At 37.5% G+C, this 19843-nt stretch overlaps 1 protein-coding gene across 5 annotated transcripts in view; it reads left to right on the top strand.

The window, feature by feature from the left end:
- The window catches only part of Wdpcp (WD repeat containing planar cell polarity effector), a 269428-nt gene that overhangs the window by 36970 nt on the left and 212615 nt on the right, over window positions 1-19843 (top strand). The window lies entirely within an intron of this gene.

Below are 19843 nucleotides of genomic sequence, written 5' to 3'. Positions count from 1 at the left end.
TTATCATGCTCTCAGTAGACCTCAAGACTTCAGAGAGTCCATGCCTCTTGTCCAACTGCAGTTTTATATCCTTAAACCAATTGTTTCCCCATTGTTAAAAGACCCACATTGAAGCCTAATAGCCACAATTCTGCTCTCTGTTCCCATAAGTTCATCATTTCTAGGTTACACATAAAATTGAAATTGTGTGACATTTGTCTTCCAGTGTGTCACTTATTTTTTTTTTTTGGCAAGCATATAACTTTACTACTTACTAAAGATGAAATCATGCACAGGTGAGCACTCACTGAAACACCTTGGATTCATCACATATTTGAGTTTCAATTAGCATATATATATTTATATTTATATAAAAAGAGCAATAATGGCAATATGTTATGCATCAATAGCAGCAACAGCTTTTTCAGGTTCTGCAGACATTTGGACAAAATTGTAGAGACATCCAGCACACTCCATTTAAAAAAAAACAAAAAACAAAAACAAAAAACAAATAACAACAACAACAAAAAGTAAAAAACAAAATCCCAGAAAACAGCGCAGTTCTGTTACTCTTGTGGTACTTGGCACCATTTTTTTTTTTAAATTAGCTTCTCAGTCATCATCTGGGAGGAAACCATTCTCAGCAACATCATTAAAAACAGCTCTGATAAAGCATGGTCACTACTATGTATCATCCACATATGAGTGAGTACATGTCATGTTTGTCTTTTTGTGATTGGGTTACCTCGCTCAGAATGGTTTCTTCTAGTTCCATCCATTTTCCTGCAAATTTCAAGATTCCATTGGTTTTTTTCTGCTGAGTATTACTCCATTTTGTAAATGTACCACAATTTCTCTATCCATTCTTCAGTTGAGGGGCATCTAGGCTGCTTCCAGTTTCTGGCTATTACAAATAATGCTGCTATGAACATGGTTGAACAGATGTCCTTGTTATATGAATGTGCTTCTTTTGGGTATATGCCTAGGAGTGGAATTGCTGGATCTTGTGGTAGACTGATTCCCATTTTCTTGAGGAGTCACCATACTGATTTCCACAGTGGCTGTACAAGTTGGCACTCCCACCAGCAGTGGAGGAATGTTCCTCTTTCTCCGCATCCTCTCCAGCATAAACTGTCATTGGTGTTTTTGATTTTAGCCATTCTGACAGGAGTAAGATGGTATCTCAGAGTTGTTTTGATTTGCATTTCCCTGATGACTAAGGATGTTGAACACTTTCTCATGTGTCTTTCAGCCATTTTAGATTCCTCTATTGAGAATTGTCTATTTAGTTCTGTACCCCATTTTTTTTTTTTTTTTTTTTTTTTTTTTTTTGGTTTTTCGAGACAGGGTTTCTTTGTGTAGCTTTGGAGCCTAACCTGGCACTCGCTCTGGAGACCAGGCTGGCCTCGAACTCACAGAGATCCACCTGCCTCTGCCTCCCGAGTGCTGGGATTAAAGCTGTACCCCATTTTTTAATTGGATTGTTTGGTGTTTTTGAGAATAGCTTCTTGAGTTCTTTGTATATTTTGGAGATCAGCCCTCTGTCAGATGTGGGGTTAGTGAATATCTTTTCCCAGTCTGTGGGCTGTCGTTTTGTCTTGCTGACTATGTCCTTTTCCTTACAGAAGCTTCTCAGTTTCAGGAGGTCCCATTTATTAATTGTTGATCTCAGTGTCTGTGCTACTGGTGTTATATTCAGGAAGCAGTCTCCTGTATGGATTAATTCAAGGGTATTTCCCACTTTATCTTCTAATAGGTTCATTGTGGCTGAGTTTATGTTGAGGTCTTTGATCCATTTTGACTTAAGTTTTATGCAGGGCGAAAAGCTTGGGTCTATCTGTAGTCTTCTACATGTTTGCATCCAGTTATGCCAGCACCATTTGTTGAATGTTCTCTTTGTTCCAGCGTATATATTTGGATTGTTTGTCAAAAATCAGGTGTTCGTCGGTGTGTGGGTTAATATCAGGGTTTTCAATTCTGTTCCATTGGTCTACCTGTCTATTTTTGTGCCAATACCAAGCTGTTTTCAGACTATAGCTCTGTAATAGAGCTTAAAGTTAGGAATGGTGATGCCCCCAGAAGTTCCTCTATTGTACAGGGTTGTTTTGGCTATCCTGGGTCTTTTGTTTCTCCATATAAAGTTGAGAATTGTTTTTTCAAGGCCAGTGAAGAATTGTGTTGGGATTTTGATGGAGATTGCATTGAATCTGTAGATTGCTTTTGGTAAGATTGACATTTTTACTATGTTGATCCTGCCTATCTACGAGCATGGGAGATCTTTCCATTTTCTGGTATCTTCTTTAATTTCTTTCTTTAGAGACTCAAAATTCTTACGGTACAGATCTTTCACTTTTTTGGTTAGTGTTACTCCACGGTATTTTATGTTGTATTAAACAGATTTTTACAGACAAAAAAAAAAAAATGTTGTCAAGCCAGGTGGTGGTGTCACATGCCTTTAGTCCCAGCACTAGGGAGGCAGAGTCAGGTGGATATCTGTGAGTTTGAGGCCAGCCTGGTCTACAAAGCTACACAGAGAAATCCTGTCTTGGGGGAAAAAATGTCCCCATGAAGCTGACATGTACCTCAGTGGAAGAGTACTTGCCTAGTATTCCCACATCCCTGGGTTCAGGCTCTACCACCACAAAAATCAAACCAACACACAACAAATAAAATTCAGGCATGATTAGTAGAGCTGCAGACTGAGTGTCCTTGGGTTGACCCAGGAAGATTGTAAGTTGGACCTCTGGTTGGACTACATAGTAAGACCCTATCTCAAGAAGCCAATGATAAAGAGAAATCTGTTCGGAAGAAGTTTGGGGCAGACAGGAGAGGGTAATGGAGAAAGTGGGGGAATGACTATGATTATAGTCCACTCATACATGTTTGAAAATTATATAAAAGATCCCATTAATTTATGCAATTACTACATGCTAATAAAAAGGAATGCCCAAATTTAATATTGATGCTAGTGAAACAACTTTTCACAACATTCTTTGGGTAGTTTGATAGTTTTGATTGTCAAGTTGACGTAATCTGTAATTGCATGGATAGAGTCTTAATGCCCTCCCTGTCCAGATAGGTTGTCCTGTGGCCATTTCTTCAGTGGATTTTCTTGATTGCATTATTCAAGGTGAAAAGACCCATTCCATTGTGGGTGGCACCACTCCCTGGGCTTGAGGTCCTAGAACAGGTTAAAAAGGAGAAAGCTAGCTGAGCACTAAGCATATATGTATCCATTTTCTCTTTGCTTTTGACTATGAATGTGACTAGCTGCTTCAAGTTACTGCCACTTTGGCTCTCCTGCAATTATGGATTGTAACCTGGAACTGGAACTGATTGTAACCTTTCGCCCCAAGTTGCTTTTATTATTTTTTTTCCTGCAACTGGAAAGGAAGTTAAGGTAATAAAACACTTGTCATTTTAATAGACTATAGAATATTAAGCATTGTTTTACAGGAAGGAGATTTTGACTGTTTTAGACCATGATTGACCCTCTTGCCATGGGCCTCTAATGGGGAGTATGTCATAGCAGAAGCTTGAGGCATAGCAAAGCTAGTCACCTCCTGTCAGAAAGTAGGAGACCTGAAGACCTCCTTCTAGACTACTATTTAAGTTTCTACCACCTTATAGCAGTAGTGTCCACAGGAGCAAGCCTTCAGCCATTGGGACCACAGGTGTAAGCTGTACCACAGGGCAGATATCTCCAGGAACACAATTACTTTCTCTCAGCACATGATTCCTCTTAGGCTGTTGAAATCAGCTGTTTGTATCCCTTTTGGCTGGCTGGCTTTTGTGTTTGGCTTTCTGCAATTTCTTTGAGATATGTCTAGGGACTATTTATTTTTCCTTTTTAAATTCTGCTTTGGATTTCTTTGAACTTCTTGAATCTATATTATTTTTCAGTGATGTGGAAAATTCTTAGTATCATTTTGAATTTTGACTCTATCTCTCAACATCTCCTTTTTAAAAGCGTTGAACAGTAATCAGACACACCATGGACTTTCTCACTCTTGTCTTGGGTTACTTTAAAGTGTTTTGGATTGTCTTTTAAACTGGCTTACACTTACAAATTTTGTAGCTTTTTGATTTGTAATTAATTCTTTACTTTGACTTCTAAATTTCAGGCTTTAGTCTCTCTAAAATTTATTAGTTTTTTTTTCTTTAGCACAGTCTTATGTCACTTAACAATGGGGATATACTCTGAGAAATGTGAAGTGATTCTGTACTAGTGTGAACATCATAGTGTACTTATATGATGACAGTTAAGATTTAAGTAGGCTATAGAATAATGTCTGAAACCATAGTTGTATATGTGGTCCATCATTGACCAGGGCATAATTATGCAGTGCACAACTTTTGTTTGCTGTCCTAAGTGTTGTTTTCAAGCTTGGTCTTCATTTTTTGAAAATAAAAGTTGAACTATTTTATACCCCATATCTGATGATTCTAACATTAAGTCTGAACTTGCTGCTTTCTGTTCTTTTCCTTGCTCTCTTGATACTTTGTTTTTAATAAGATTTATTAGAAACATTTTATCAGGAAATCTTTTGCCTCCAGAATGAAAGCATTTATTCATCAGAGAAAAAAACATGCTTGCTTCTGCTATGCATTAAACCATTTACTCATTTGGGGCAACTTTGGGGCTAAAAGATGGCTGGCGTTAGGCTAATGTTTCTTGGGATGTAACTTGTTAGATTGCTGAGATAAAGCAATGGCACAGGTTTGTTCCCGTGTCTCCATATGATAAAGATTTCAGCTTCATGTTGGAGATAGATTAACTTTTAGATTTCCTGTGTGGGCCAGGTCTATACTTTGTCTTCTTCCTCTTGAATTTAAAACTATTATCATCATTTGCTCTTAGTTCATGTTTATGGTTCTGGGTTGTCTGTTGTCCTTTAGTTTATGCATTACATGTTCATTTTATCCTTTAGGAGAGATGAGAATGACACCCCTATTTCTTGATGTTGTCAATTCAAGAAGCTAATTATAGGCAAAAGCACCTACAAGTATCACCTTCATCTTTATACTTCTATGAACATGGCATTTTGTAATCATGGTCCTTTGGGGTTCTGGGTTAGGCTTAGGATTCTGAGAGACATGGCTTTCAAATTTGAGGATACTATCTTGTCATAGATGGTCTCTAGAGTCATGGGAACAATAGACTAGACTAGTCTGTAGAAAGATTGTTTTTCAAAAGTTTGAATTTTCAAACCACAGTCATATTTCATAATACTTTATGAGCTCCTTGTATCACTTGAGATGTATAACAAGAACTTCTGAAAAGAGAGTAGAGGGGTTGGAAGGTCAGGCTTTTGTAGATCATTATCTTCTTTTGGCAGAGGTGGTTAGAGGGCAAGGTGTCATTTCTGTGTACTTTAAGCAACTAGGGAAGATAGTGAGTGGTCAAAAACCCTTGCATATTTTTAGGTGGATCTAGTTTATACTTGCCATCATTGCACCAGCTTGAGTTATGTTTAGCTTTAGGCAAATAAGCAGATCATGTAAGTCATATCTTCACTAGAGGGAAGATGGAAAATAAAGTGTCCAAACACAAAAGAATGGATGGATTTATCATAGTAGATTTGAGAGATAAGAAAATGCCCGCTGTCCAAAGCCACAGAGAATCCCTGTCTCGGAAACCAAAATAAATAAATAAATAAATAAATAAATAAACAAACAAACAAAAAATAAATACCTGCTGGTAGAGGCCTAATAATGGAAGGAGTAAACCCAGTCTATAAAAGATCTGATAGGTACCTCATGTGTCTCATGTGTCTGCTGTTTTAAGTGGAAGGCTAGACTAGCTATCAATTTGAATTCAAGCATTCCATTTCCAGTCTCTGTCTCTTTGCCTCTTTTCCTCTTTCTTTCTCCACCCCCACCCTAACCTACATACACATTGATACTTAGGTCTACTACTGTAAGCCAAATTGCTCTCTCTTGGCTTTCAACATCAGATGTTGCTAGAAAGTTGGAGAACTGGTGTATTTACCAGCCAGAGTTCTGTATAAACACAGCCATGACATATTGTGAGAATGATAAGGTTGACTCTCTAAGTGTTGATGATAGAATATAAAGTCTTTGGAATAACCTTAGAATATCTTTCTGTCCTAACTGGGTTCCCTTTCTCTCCTTCAACTTATTTTATGAGTGCTTAGTTTTAGCTATATAATGGCAGTGTTGATTATACTAATTTATATGAACAATTTATCACTTTTACCTGGTAATAACTTATAATCATTGTATACATTATTAATCGAGTGTCAGGTTAATGTTGTAAACTTAGTATAATTATGGCCATTTATCTATGAGTTATGAATAAACTTTTAAAGAAGTTGTTGCTTAATACTATAACACAAATATTAATTTTTAAGAATCTAGCAATTATTGAGGAAACTATGGTAGCATGTCTTTGCTTATTCCGAACTGAATAGCTCTCTTTGGAAATATGATTGTAGGTAGAGAACAATAATGAGAACATTATCTGTTCCCTCAAAATCCTGAGTAGAGAGAAGTGGAAGCAAAAGAGGATACCTACAATTTCTCATTTTTCTCTGTTTTGACATCGAGAAATTCTAGATTTTAAAAAGTGACCATTGGCCTGAGGACATAGGCGAGTGGGCAAAGTGCTTGCTCAGCAAATATGAAGTCTTGAAATATATCCCAGAACCCAAGTGAAAAGGCCAGATGTTGTAGTTACACTTAGAACCCCAGTGCTTGGGGACAGAGACCTGCGCAGATACCTGGAGCTTAGCTTGTAGGCCTGCCAGCCTAGCTTAACTGGTGAGCAATAGATCCTAGTGAGAGGTCCTGTCTTCACAAGGTGGACAGGTCCTAAGGAATAGCTTTCAGACAAACACCTGTACACACACATGCACCTACATACATAGACACAGAAAATTTGTCCTTTTGAAATTATATATAATCAGTTTAGACATACTGGCAATGTGTACTTCAGCACAGATCTAGAAATCTAAATATTAAAACCTTTCAGTCTTAATAAATCTCAGACAATTAAATTTATTATTTAAATAGGGCTAAAAAATTTAACTTTGGATAGTTAATATGTTGTGGTGGTATCAGGGTGATGAAGAGATTTTAGTAGAGAAACTTGTATTTAGTTTGTATGATTGTTGCCTAAGAGACACTAGGTGGTGCAATTGTGCAAGGACCATAGAATGAATTGGCTTTCTTATTTATTTATTTATTTATTTATTTATTTATTTATTTGTTTACTTATTTGGTGCCCGGATTATAGTTTGAGGAAAGTTTGGAAATAAGAATTCTCAAAATACTGAAATAGAAGTAAAGAATTTTTCCCTTCTACTGGTTGGTCAGGAATTCAGGTAGCGACTCTGTCTTTTGATTTAGACCACAAAAATCCCAAGGTATCTGTGTATTGCTTATCACACTTTATGATTTAGCCACATCCTCTAAACAACTGGCTCCATTCGATTCTCTATGAATAATTATTGTGTTCTTTGTCTACAATTCTATAAAGTTACTCTGCTACTACTCCAAATAATTCTAATATATCCTACTATTTGAGTAATTATTTATATTATTGTTATGTATTATTTTATCAAGTAGGTCTTCATGAAATCAGACTTGAAAAGTAACTTTGCTATATATATACATTTTTTCTTTTATTTTGAGACAGGGTTTCTCTGTGGCTTTGGAGGCTGTCCTGGAACTAGCTCTTGTAGACCAAGCTGGTCTCAACTCACAGAGATACACCTGCCTCTGCCTCCTGAGTGCTGGGATTAAAGGCATGTGTTACCACCGCCCAGTGCTCCTGATACATTTTGTCATCTTTCATACATTAAAAAAAATAACCTTGCTGGCCAGGCATGGTTACACATCTTTAATCAGAAAGTAGAGTCAGGTAGATCTCTGTGAGTTCTAGGTCAGCCTGGTCTACATAGTGAGTTCCAGAACAGCCAGACCTACATAATAGAGAGATCCTGTTTCAAAAACAAACAAATAAACAAACAAACAAACAAAACTCTTATTCCTATGTAAGTCCAGGACATTAGTTATTAAGTTGAAGAGGCAGTTTCTTTCTTTCTTTTTCTTTTTTAACTTTTATGGATTCTTTGTGGATTTCACATTATGCATCCCGATCCCACTCATCTCCCCATCCCCTTACATCTGCCCTCTTCCCTTATAACCTGTTACCCCAAAACAAAACATACCCATCAACCAGCCAAACAAAAATTCTCAGCATAGAAGCTGTAGTGTGACCCAGTGAGTCACACATTGTATACTTTAGTCCACATATCTTTACTTGTAAGTAGTGTTCATTGCTATGAGTCATTGGTCTAGATCCAGGCCTCTGGCTTCTTCTGCACTGTGGATACTAGCCCTCACTGGCACTCCTCTTGGATACCTTGTTGTTCTGTGTCATGGAGATCCTGCAGCTTTGGGTCTGCAGGACTAGCCCCTTCACGTGCACTGTAAGTTCATAGATGAGGTGGATGTTGGGGTGGGCTAACTTATAAAACCTGGTTCTGGGCTTGGGTGGTAACTGGATTGGTCAGCCCCCCATCATCAGCTTTCCCTCATCATCACCACCCAGGGGAGCTCTCCAGCAGCTCCCTGGCTAGCTCACCCAATGCAACAGGCAGCAAGGAGCAGGGCCAGTTCTCCTGCACTCATGCCCTATAGTCTGGATCACCAGCACTCACCCACCAAGGCCAGCTCTACTGTTTTGCCCAGGTGGGGTGTAGGGCCTGCTCTCCCTATTGCTGTAGGGGGCATATGGTGGAGCAAGGGAGGTTGTTAGTTCTCCTCTTCTTATGTAGTTTCAGGGCTGGTTCACCTGCATTCCCACCAAGAGGGTCAGCCCTAGTGTGCTGCCCAGGCAAGGTATAGGGCCTGCTCCCCTGTGTGCTGCAGCTGGTGAGGAGCAGGGCTGCTTTTACCCCTCTTGTGACCCCAGGGTCAAGCTCTCCTGCCTGCTTCAGGTGGCAAGTGGGGGTGGGGGAGAGCATCTTTCCGTCACCCATGCCACCCATGGCAGTTGAGGGGAGGCAGGGCCAGCTCTCCTACCTACTACAGGCATCAAGGGCTAGGGGAGGAGGAAGGTCTTCTCTAAAAGAGGCAGTTTTTAAATGAAAAGTAACTTCTTGGTTTATTTATGTGTGGAAATGAAGCAAAGAACATATTTCTGCTTAGATAATTGAAAGCCTCGGCTTTAATTCTGGATGGTTTTGTTTTAGTTCCTTTCTATCTTCAAATTGTAAATTAAAAAGTTGTGTATGTCTTCCATTGACCTCATGAATGATTATTGGTTACATTTAGATGTTTTTCAGTATTTTGAAAGCACAAAATGAGACTATCTTGCCTCCTGTTATTCCTGTTGTTGAGTTGTTATATTTGTCCATTTTTTTTGACACAGTTTTACTATGTATTCGATGCTGGCTTTGAGCTTGAAATGGTTTGCAGATTCCTGAATGCTTGAATTAGAGGCATGCACCATCTTGAACAACTCTCTTGCTATTTTAAGGCACCCAGTGGTAATCACAGATAAATCAGAGCCAGTTTATGTGCTTCAGTCGGCTGTCATAATGACAGAAATACGTGAACTATGTCTATTTTCATGTTGTTTCTTTTGAATTAGATTATCAGACACAGACTCAAAACTGATTTGACTTACTTTTTTTACTGAGGAATTGGGGTGCTGGGCATCAAAGTTAGGGTCTTATATAATGCTAGGCAAGGATTCTACCTCCAGGCTTCAATAATTTGGTCGAACAACATGTAGTTCCCTTCCCAGAACCCACATGGAAGAATGAAGAGAGACGATTCCTGCAGGTCATCCTTTCACATGTGTGGTATGGTATGCAGAGAGATACACAAATGTAATACATATTTTAAAACTCTGAATTCAAATTTATTGCAGACAATATTGTAGCTTCTTTGAATTATCACATATTAGTATATTATTCCCAGTAACTATTGAGGAAGTAAAGGAAGAAGCTGTCCTCTTCAGTCTGTGAAATAGACACACCCATCACAGACTGGTGAGGAACTCTTTTAAGTCCAAGCAATGGGCCATGGAGCTCATGGCTGATTTGATGATGCATATTTCTATTTTTCTATTTATATCAATTTTTGTTGAAACTTTTGGGATATAATGTATCTATAATTTTGTATAATTAATATTTTAACAATATTGGTTTGGTATTTGAGTTATACAAACCAACTTTAGATAAAATGTTACAGAAACAAGTGTGGAATTGAAAAATCACTACTTTTATAGTAGTTGGCAGCCTTTATAAAATGACTGGATGGTCCTGCAGATATAGCCATTATCAAAATTGCCACCATTTAATAGCACCCATGTTAGCTACATTAACTGGTGACTGAATAGCCATGAAAATGGGAGTAACCTCTGACCTCAGAAATCATTCTTTTAAAAGAGGATTGAAACATGGCAATAGGAAATTTGAATTGCTCTTGCAGCTGCAGTGTTTGTTCTGTGAATGCTTAATTTAGTTTAGCGTTATACTTTTGCCTCCAAAGCTGTCAGTCTTTCAGAGCATCAAATTCACTTGAGGAAGGGGGGGGGGGAGCTTCCTTCCAGGACTGCATTATTGAATGCAGTATTCAGGCTTCAAATAGTTTCATTTAGGTAATACATATAGTCTCAAGAATGGGAATGCTCACATTTGACACGCTCTGTTAAATATATAGCTCATTCCAGCCCCATCCCAGATACTGCTATGCAGGCACTTATTTTGGATAATCCTTTTAATAACTATAACTCAGCTTCTTAGCTATGTAGAGGCCTAGTAGAGTGTGGAGGACTGTGGTGTGTGTGTGTGTGTGTGTGTGTGTGTGTGTGTGTGTGTGTGTGTGTGTGTGTGTGTCACAAAGAGAGAGAGAGAGAGAGAGAGAGAGAGGAGTGTGTGTAGCTGTATATATGCATTATTCAAATTTGTTTGGGCTTTGTAAAGAAGTTGGTTTTGAATTCTATATGTACAAAGTTTTTTTGTTGTTGTTTTGTATTTGTTTTTTTTGTTTGTTTAGGAGATAATCTTCACAAACTGCATGTAGAAACTCAGTAAGCCTTATGTTTGATGTCCAGGGTAGTTGCATATAGAATACTCATTAAGATAATAGATAGTTACAGCTGATCTCACAAGCTGACCGGGAAGTTAAACCAGAGAGATTTGAGAATGATATAAAAAGCAAGTTGGTTTGTAGTCTCATTAGCTTGAAGTTTTTAACTAGTCTATTCCTTTGTCTCATAGTCTTACCTTTAACATTTAATAATGACTTTGTTGAGCAAAGAAAGAGAAAAAAAAAGTGTAGAAACCCAGACTTGAAGCTGAGGTGAAATTCAGGCATTAATTTTGAAGTTTAATATTTGCTATTCTGTTTTCAATAAAGATCAATGATTTTTATAAGCAATAAATTCTGTTATGGTGGGGATAGATATGTATGAAAGTTATCAGTAAGTTTTGAAACATTACATAATTAAGGAATGTAGAATGAAAGTCCATGTGTGATTATAACTTCATTATTGTTGTATTGTGTTAAATATATTTATTTTATGCAGTTTTGAAATATCACATAACCTCATTATATGTCATGTTGTATTGTGTTATAAGTCTTGTTAATAAGAATTACATATTTATGTGTAGTTACATACACAATCACAAAACATAACAGCCTTCAAATGCTTAAGTCTCAGTGGAGCCAATGAAACACAAATACAGAATTTAATCATGTATATTTTAGGAAAGCTAGTTCTAGCTTGCTTCCTTTTTGTATTTTGTATGTAATATAAGTGTCCACATAAAGATACCTGATTATTAGCATACAGAATATAAAATATCCACTTGTGTTTTCTGGTCAGCCATTAGCATTTCTTTATGTGTGAGGGTTTGATATCTGTCTTGCCAGCAGCAACTCTATTCCCTAGCCAACCATTAGAGGGGGCTTCTACACCAGCAAGCTGCTTTCTTTGTGCGGTACATCTAATTGTTTGCTCTGAAGGTGAAAGTTTTGTGTAATGAACTTTCTGATTTTCATCTTTTCTAAAATTCATTTGAATAATTTTATTTGTACTGGTGGTTAATACTCTAATCTTATAAGAGTTAAAAATCTAGTTATAAAAGAAAAACAGAAATATAAATTATTGGTGTCTATTAAGTATTCATAAGCATAATTAGTAAATTAAATGCTATGTAATATACAAAAGGATGTTTCTGTTTTATTTCTGTTGTCTTAAATATACTTTTACAGGCCACCATTAAGCCACTCAAATAATTCTACAGAAAGTGGTTCCTATGTGGTCTATAAAATCTAATCATTAAGGCTGGAGAGGTGGCTCAGCCATTTAGAGTGCACACTACTATTGCAGATGACCTGAGCTTAGTTCCCAGGACCTATGTGATGTGACTCACAATTGCCTGTAATTCCAGCTCATTGCTTTCTCTGACTTCTACAGGCAGTGTACTAGTATATAAATCACATACACATGCACATAATTTATAATAAAATAAAAATGAAAACTTTTAAATTTATTTCTCAAAATTCATGATGTAGTTCTTAGAATATAACCCTTAGGATATCTGTTTTTGAAAGTCAATAAAAACAGAGATAGGTCTTTCACATGTTTGGTTATCATTACCCCAAGATATTTTATGTTGTTTGTTGCTATTGTAAAGGGTGATGTTTCTTTGACTTCTTTCTCAGTGCATTTATCATCTGTATATAGTAGGGCTGCTGATTTTTTTTGAGTTAATCTTGTATCCTGCCACTTTGCTGGAGGTGTTTATCAGCTGTAGGAGTTCCCTGGTAGAGTTTTTCCAGGTCATTTATGTAAACTATTATATCATCTGCAAATAGAGTTTGACTTCTTCCTTTCCAATTTGTATCCCCTTGATCTCCTTTTGTTGTCTTATGCTGTATCTAGAACTTGAAGTACAATATTGAAGAGATATGAAGAGAGTGGGCAGCCTTGTCTTGTTCCTGATTTTAGAGTAATTGCATTGAGTTTCTCTCCATTTAGTTTGATGTTGACTGTTGGTTTGCTGTATATTGCTTTTATCATGTTTAGGTATGTTCCTGTTATTCCTGATCTCTCCAAGACCTTTATCATGAAAGGGTGTTGGATTTTGTGAAAGGCTTTTCAGCATCTAGTGAGATGATCACCAAACACATGAAAGACCTGTGTAGTAAGAACTTTAAGTCCTTAAAGAAAGAAATTAAAGAAGATACCAGAAAATGAAAAGATCTCCAATGCCCTTGGATAGTTAGGATCAACATAGTAAAAATGGCAATCTTGCCAAAAGCAATCTACAGATTCAATGCAACTGCCATCAAAATCCCAACACAATTCTTCACAAACCTTGAAAGAACAGTATTCAACTTCACATGGAAAAACAAAAAACCCAGGACAGCCAAATCAACCCTGTACAATAAATGAACTTCTAGAGGCATCACCATCCCTGACTTCAAGTTCTATTATAGAGCCATAGTCCTGAAAACAGCTTGGTATTGGCACAAAAGTAGACAGGTTGACCAATGGAATCAAATTGAAAACCCTGATATTAACCTACACACCTGATTTTTGACAAAGAAGCTAAAGTTATACAATGGAAAAAAGAAAGCATCTTCAACAAATGGTGCTGGCATAACTGGATTTGGACATGTAGAAGATTGCAGATGGATCTATATCTATCGCCATGCATAAAACTTAAGTCCAAATGGATCAAAGACATCAACATAAATTCAGCCACACTGAACCTCCCAGAAGAAACCTTCCTAGAATTGGTACAGGAGACCATTTTCTGAACATAACACCAGTAGTACAGACATTGAGATTGACAATTAATAAATGGGCCCTCCTGAAACTGAGAAGCTTCTGTAAGGCAAAGGACACAGACAGCAAGACAAAACGCTAGCCCATAGAATGGGAAAAGATCTTCACCAACCCCACATCTGACAGAAGGCTGATTACCAAAAAACACAATGAACTCAAGAAGTTAGCCACCAAAACACCAAACAGTGCAATTAAAAAGTGGGGTACAGAGATAGAGAATTCTCAACAGAGGAATCTAAAATGGCTGAAAGACACTTGAGAAAGTGCTAACAACATCCTTAGCCATCAGGGAAATGCAACTCAAAACAACTCTGAGATACCATCTTACTCCTGTCAGAATGGCTAAAAAAAAAAAAAAAAAAAAAAAAAAAAAACCACCAATGATAGTCTATGCTGGAGGGAATGTGGAGAAAGAGGAACACTTCTCCATTGCTGGTGGGAGTGCAAACTTGTCCAGCCACTTTGGAAATGAGTATGGCAGTTTCTCAGGTAAATGGCAATCAGTCTACCTCAAGATCCAGCAATTCCTCTCTTGGACATATACCCAAATAATGCACATTCATACAATAAGGATATATGTTCAGCTATGTTCATAGCAGCATTATTTGTAATAGCCAGAACCTGGAAGCACCCTAGATGCCCCTCAACTGAAGAATGGATAGAGAACATGTGGTACATCTACACAGTGGAGTACTACTCAGCGGGAAAAACAAAACAAAACAATGGCAAATGGCAAATGGATGGAACTAGAAGAAACCATCCTGAGTGAGGTAACCCAGTCACAAAAAGACAAACATGGTATGCACTCACTCATATAAGATTTTTAGACATAGAGCAAAGGATTACCAGTCTACAATCCACACTGCCAGAGGAGCTAGGAAACAAGGAAGATCCCAAGAGAAGATTTCGTAGTCCTTCGAAGAAGGGGAGGAGGACAAGAACCCCTGAGTAAAGTGTGAGCATGGGGAGGGGAATAAAGGAATCGGGTGGGAAGGGAAGAAGGGGAGTGGGGAGGAGAACAAGAGGACTGGGGAGGAATAGAGGGCAAGAAAGGAGAGGCCTTGATAGAGGGAGACAGTACAGGTTTGGAGAGAGGTCTGGCATAGGGGAAATGTTAGGGGATCCACAGGGATGACCCCAACTAGGAATCTAGGCAGTGGTGGAGAGGCTGCCTTTGATGCTCTTCCCCTATAATGAGATTGATGACTACCTTGGCTACCATTCCAGTAGCTGATGGAAGCAGAAACAGGCACCCACAGCTAAGCACGGAACCATACTCCTGGAATCCAGTTGCAGAGAGGGAGGAGGGATGAGCAAAGGAGCCAAGATGGTGCTGGAGAAACCTGCAGAAACAGTTGACCTGATCTAGTGAGAGCAAGGAGACCCTAGTCATAAAGCTGGGGAATCAGCATTGAACTGAACCAAGCCCCCTGAATGTGGGTGCCAAGTAGGAGGCCAAGACAGTCTAACAGTGGAGCCAGTGTTTATCCTTAGAGCACAAATGGACTTTGGGAGCCCATTCCTTATGGAGGGATATTATTGCAGCCCAGATACAGCAAGGAGGGCCTAGGTCCTCCTGCAAATGATATGAGGTCCCCCATGGAGGGCCTCACTATCCCTAGGAAGGAGGTGGGGGTGAGTTGGTGGGGAACATGCAAGGATGGGAGTGAGAGGGAAGGGGGGATGAATATGTAAATATGAGTGCCTCTAAAATAAAAAAAATAATTAAAAAATTTAAAAACAAACAAAAAGATAGTATTTGACTAATAAAATACAGACCTGAATAACTCAAGATAGAACTAATGCATTCATGCATGTATCTGTAAATAAATGATGATGCTTATTATTCATGTTCTATGCTTGACTGTAGGCAATAGTTTAACTACTAAGAAGGAACACACTACTACTAGATAACTCATTTGACAATAGTATAACTTTGGAATAATTAAAATTTTGGACTATTTGTTGTTGTTTGTTCTTTAGCTGTCATTTGTGAGGCAGACTTCACTTAGTCCACTCAGTTTATGGAAGCTTTGGCAATGCAAAAGAATTCTCTCTCCTACTACCTTCTAACATCTATGCAGCTTTCTTTTTCTTTTTCAAAAAAAAAAAAAAAGATAATCTTGCTAGGTAGTCCATCTGGTCTCAAGCTCTTGGTTCTCTTGCCTCAGCCTCCTAAGTGTTGGGAGTAAAGGCATGAATGTGGTGCTCTATACAGCTTATACTTCATATTATAGTGAAGGTTTTAGATCAGGGGCCCAGAATGCAGTGATAGAATTACAGTGATCTAGATAAGTTAAAGTTGTAGGTTATGTTAGCAGAAGTGTAAATTAATTTAAAAAACCATTTGTTAAATAAAAAGCTTAAATATAAAACATTTGGGAATTTACTTTTCATCAACAGCTAATTTTAATAAAATATTTCCTAGAAGTATTTCCTAATCAGTACTTTTTAATAGTGCATTAAAGTTCTGGGAGATTAGGGTTCAAGAACTACAAAATGAGAATTTGAGAATTCTAGAAATTGCATGAATTCTAGTGACTGGCATTGTAATGTTTTGAGAGTATTTTTGCTAACCATGGAGTTATATAAAATTCAGACTATGCGATTTTAATAGTAAAATAAAAAGGATTGATTTCCAGGAATAACTCTTTTTGTTTTGTTTTTGTTTTTGTTTTTGTTTTTGTTTTTGTTTTATGAGACAGGGTTTCTCTGTGTAACAGCCCTGGTTGTCCTGGAACTCACTTTGTAGACCAGGCTGACCTCAAACTCGCAGAGATCTATTTGCCTGCTTCTGCCTCCCGAGTGCTGGGATTAAAGGCCTGTGCCACCACTGCCTGGTGGGGAATATCTGTTTAAAAGATTCGTTTATTGGAATTGTTGGGATCCTGACTATCATAACTAGCAGATAGTGGAACTGTGTCAGGCTAGTTGGATACTGTATTACTTTAGAAAATGTAAACTCATGACTGGTGAGTTCTTGTCAGTTTGAAAATACATGTCAACATAATATATGCTTTAAAATGTTCCCCTTCAATGATATGCGAATGAGTCTTTTTAAAGGAGGTGTTGACATCTGATGGCCATATTAAGCTATAAAGAAAATAAAAAGTGCAGCAGACTTAAGGCATATTTATGTTGGTAATATATTATAAAAGTGTTTAGTATATAAGTGGCCTTCACAACTGGATAATTTTGCATGTATGAATTTTTCTCCCTTAGAATGCCCAAAGCATTTTGTTAAGAGCAATTTAAAAATTACCTTTTGGCTTAAATATTTTTAAATTGTAAAAGTTCTATCTCAGGCTGTAGAATTTGTTTCTATAGGACATCACATTTCTCTATGTTTTTTTAAATAAGTAAAGCATGTTAATGAATCAATTCCTATCTAAATCATATTTTGTTTTAACATCTTGTGTGTGGTTTGCATGCACACATCACTCATGCAGGTGTGTATGGAGGCCAGAGTCTATACTTTGGGGTCATTCCTAGATTGCCTCTCCTTCTTTTGTTGAGGAAAGGTCTCTAAATTAACCCAAAGCTTGATGTTTTTTCTAGACTTGGAGACCAGACACTTCTATGGACCCACCTGTCCTCTTCTCCCAACACTGCTGGGCATGCACGTCCATGCCCAGCTTTTGAACAAATTATGGGAAGCCAACTCAGGTTCTTTACTGGCCTAGAAAGCACCTTACCCAGGGAGCCATCTCTCTGGCTTGTTTTAATATTTTATTTGAGATGCTGTTCATTAAAATTTTTAGTGTTATATGCTATTTCAATATTAATGTCAGTAATTTAGAAGTAATTGGTTATATATACTTAGAATGGATGATTATACTTCATTTGCTTAATGCTAAGGCCTGGACCATGATTCTTGAGTTTTTTTTCAGGTTTATGGAGAACACTTTTAGTCTGTTGATTGTCTTTTGAAAAACTGAGCCTTATTTTGACTTATGCAAAATGAGAAACAAAATACAAACTCTTTTTGTTGTTGTTGTTCTGAGAGTGGTGTATGATCATTCTTAATATATCAAGTTCATATTTAGCCACTGGTGCTTGTTTTTGTTAAAACAAAAAACCTTCCTTCCTTCATTTATTTGATAACAAATACTATAGAATGTCTACTTTTCTCAAGAACCTCAGTAAAGAAAAGCACAATATTTGTCAAGTTGTTTACAGCCTTATAGAGGAGACTAGTAAATAGGTCATTAACATCTAGTGTGTAAGCTGATGAGTTCTGTGTTTGAAGAAAGCACAAAGTGTACTTACTTCTAAATTATTTGTAGTAGAATTGGGGCTGATCTTTTAGCTAAATCTTGGAGGTGGGAAACATCTCTGAGGAAAGTCAAACTTGAGGCCTAAAGTTAACAAGATAAAGAGTTGGAAGGGAGAAGGAAGAGGAGATAGGTATGTGCACTTCAGATGAAATGATGTGCTAAAAAGCAAAGATATTAGAGAATTCTTGGGTCTTGAAGATTTCATTGTTCATAGGTAGGCATGGAATGATGTATAAGGATGGATTACATGCATAACTTGTGTATCATTAGGATTCCATTCTGGTTCAATCAGAAGTCATATTAAGGCTTTTCTAAATAGTGATATAATTATCCTTTTTATTTGTAAGAGACTATAAAAAGCTGTCACAGAAATTTGGAAACTGAACTGTAAAGAGTTTGATTAGAGAAAGGTGTACCAAGTGAAGACTTTGTAAGTGATTGGTTGAGAGGTGCTGGGTCATAAACTACAATGGCAATAATAAGGATAGAGAAAACTAGATGAGCCTGGAAAAACCAACAACCACAACAAATGTAGTGATATATTATTTATGATTTATTAAAGCTTGACTGAGTATTCAGAAAAGCAAAGTCAGCCACAAGCCATAGAAGCCAGGCACATAACTTTAATCCCAGTAGCCTGAAGCTACAAGGTCGGTGGTACACACCTTTAATCCTAGAACTCAGGATTAAGAGGTAGAGGGATCTCTTTGAGTCCAAGGCCTCTCAAATCTACACAAGAGTGAATCAATTTAAAAGGGAATTACAGCTGATACCTTTAATCCCAACATTAAGGAAGTATATAAGACAGAAACAAGGTCTCAGAGAGGTATTCATTCTCCAGCTCTGCTGAGGAGAGGTTATAGTCTGAGGCTTGGAGAGAGCTTGTGGAGACAGGATCAACCCATTCAGCCTGAGGTAGAGGTAAAGAAGCTAGTGGCCAGCTGCTGTGCTTTTCTGATACTCAGCTTGAAGTTTGAACCCCAATATCAGTCTCTAGGTCTTTTATTTATTTGTGTTACAAAGTTGTTGATTGACTGCATGTGGAGGTTTGTAGAAAAGCTAGTACTGAAAGTAACAGTATCACTTTTGGTTTAGATAACTAAGTACTGGATCTTGTATTAATTGTGCTTGCCTCTATTCTCCCACTCAACTCAGCTGAAGACATCTCTTCATTAGAAAGAAAGCAAATTAATACTATTGTCTTATTTTCTTCTCAATTTCACATTAAAAACATGAGATGTCTGAGGGTTTAACCTGCTTTTTAAACTAATAAGTTAGTACACCTGTTCCATGGAGGCCTGGTAGGAATCATGAGAGCCCTGATCAGAGATGAAGGGCACATTGTTACATTAATGGAGGAGCTGACATGCCAGCATGTTTGCATTGATTCTCTGGACTTCAATCACTGAGTGAGGAGGAATAGGACTAGACGACATGTGCAGTGGTTTGCTTTACTAGAGAGGAAGCTCAAATGGACAGATGGCATTGGACAATGTGTGCTTACTGTTTATTCTGTTAGAGGTACTATCTGTAGTACAAGACAGTTGAAAAGAGAAAAAAGCAGTGCCTTACTTGCAGAAAAGTGGGAGATTGTTAGGGAATCCATTTTCCAACACCTCAAAACATAACCTTCATCTTTGCTTTTTCAGGCTCAAGTTGAAGTTATTTCTTTTTGTGTCTGATACTCCAGTTTTATGTATGTTATCCTTTCATGCTTTCTGGCAATCTTGGATCATTGGCTGTCTTCAAT

This window comes from Cricetulus griseus (genome assembly GCF_003668045.3).
Source record: "Cricetulus griseus strain 17A/GY chromosome 1 unlocalized genomic scaffold, alternate assembly CriGri-PICRH-1.0 chr1_1, whole genome shotgun sequence".
Classification (NCBI taxonomy): Eukaryota; Metazoa; Chordata; class Mammalia; order Rodentia; family Cricetidae; genus Cricetulus; species Cricetulus griseus.
This window is presented reverse-complemented; position numbering and strand designations above follow the sequence as displayed.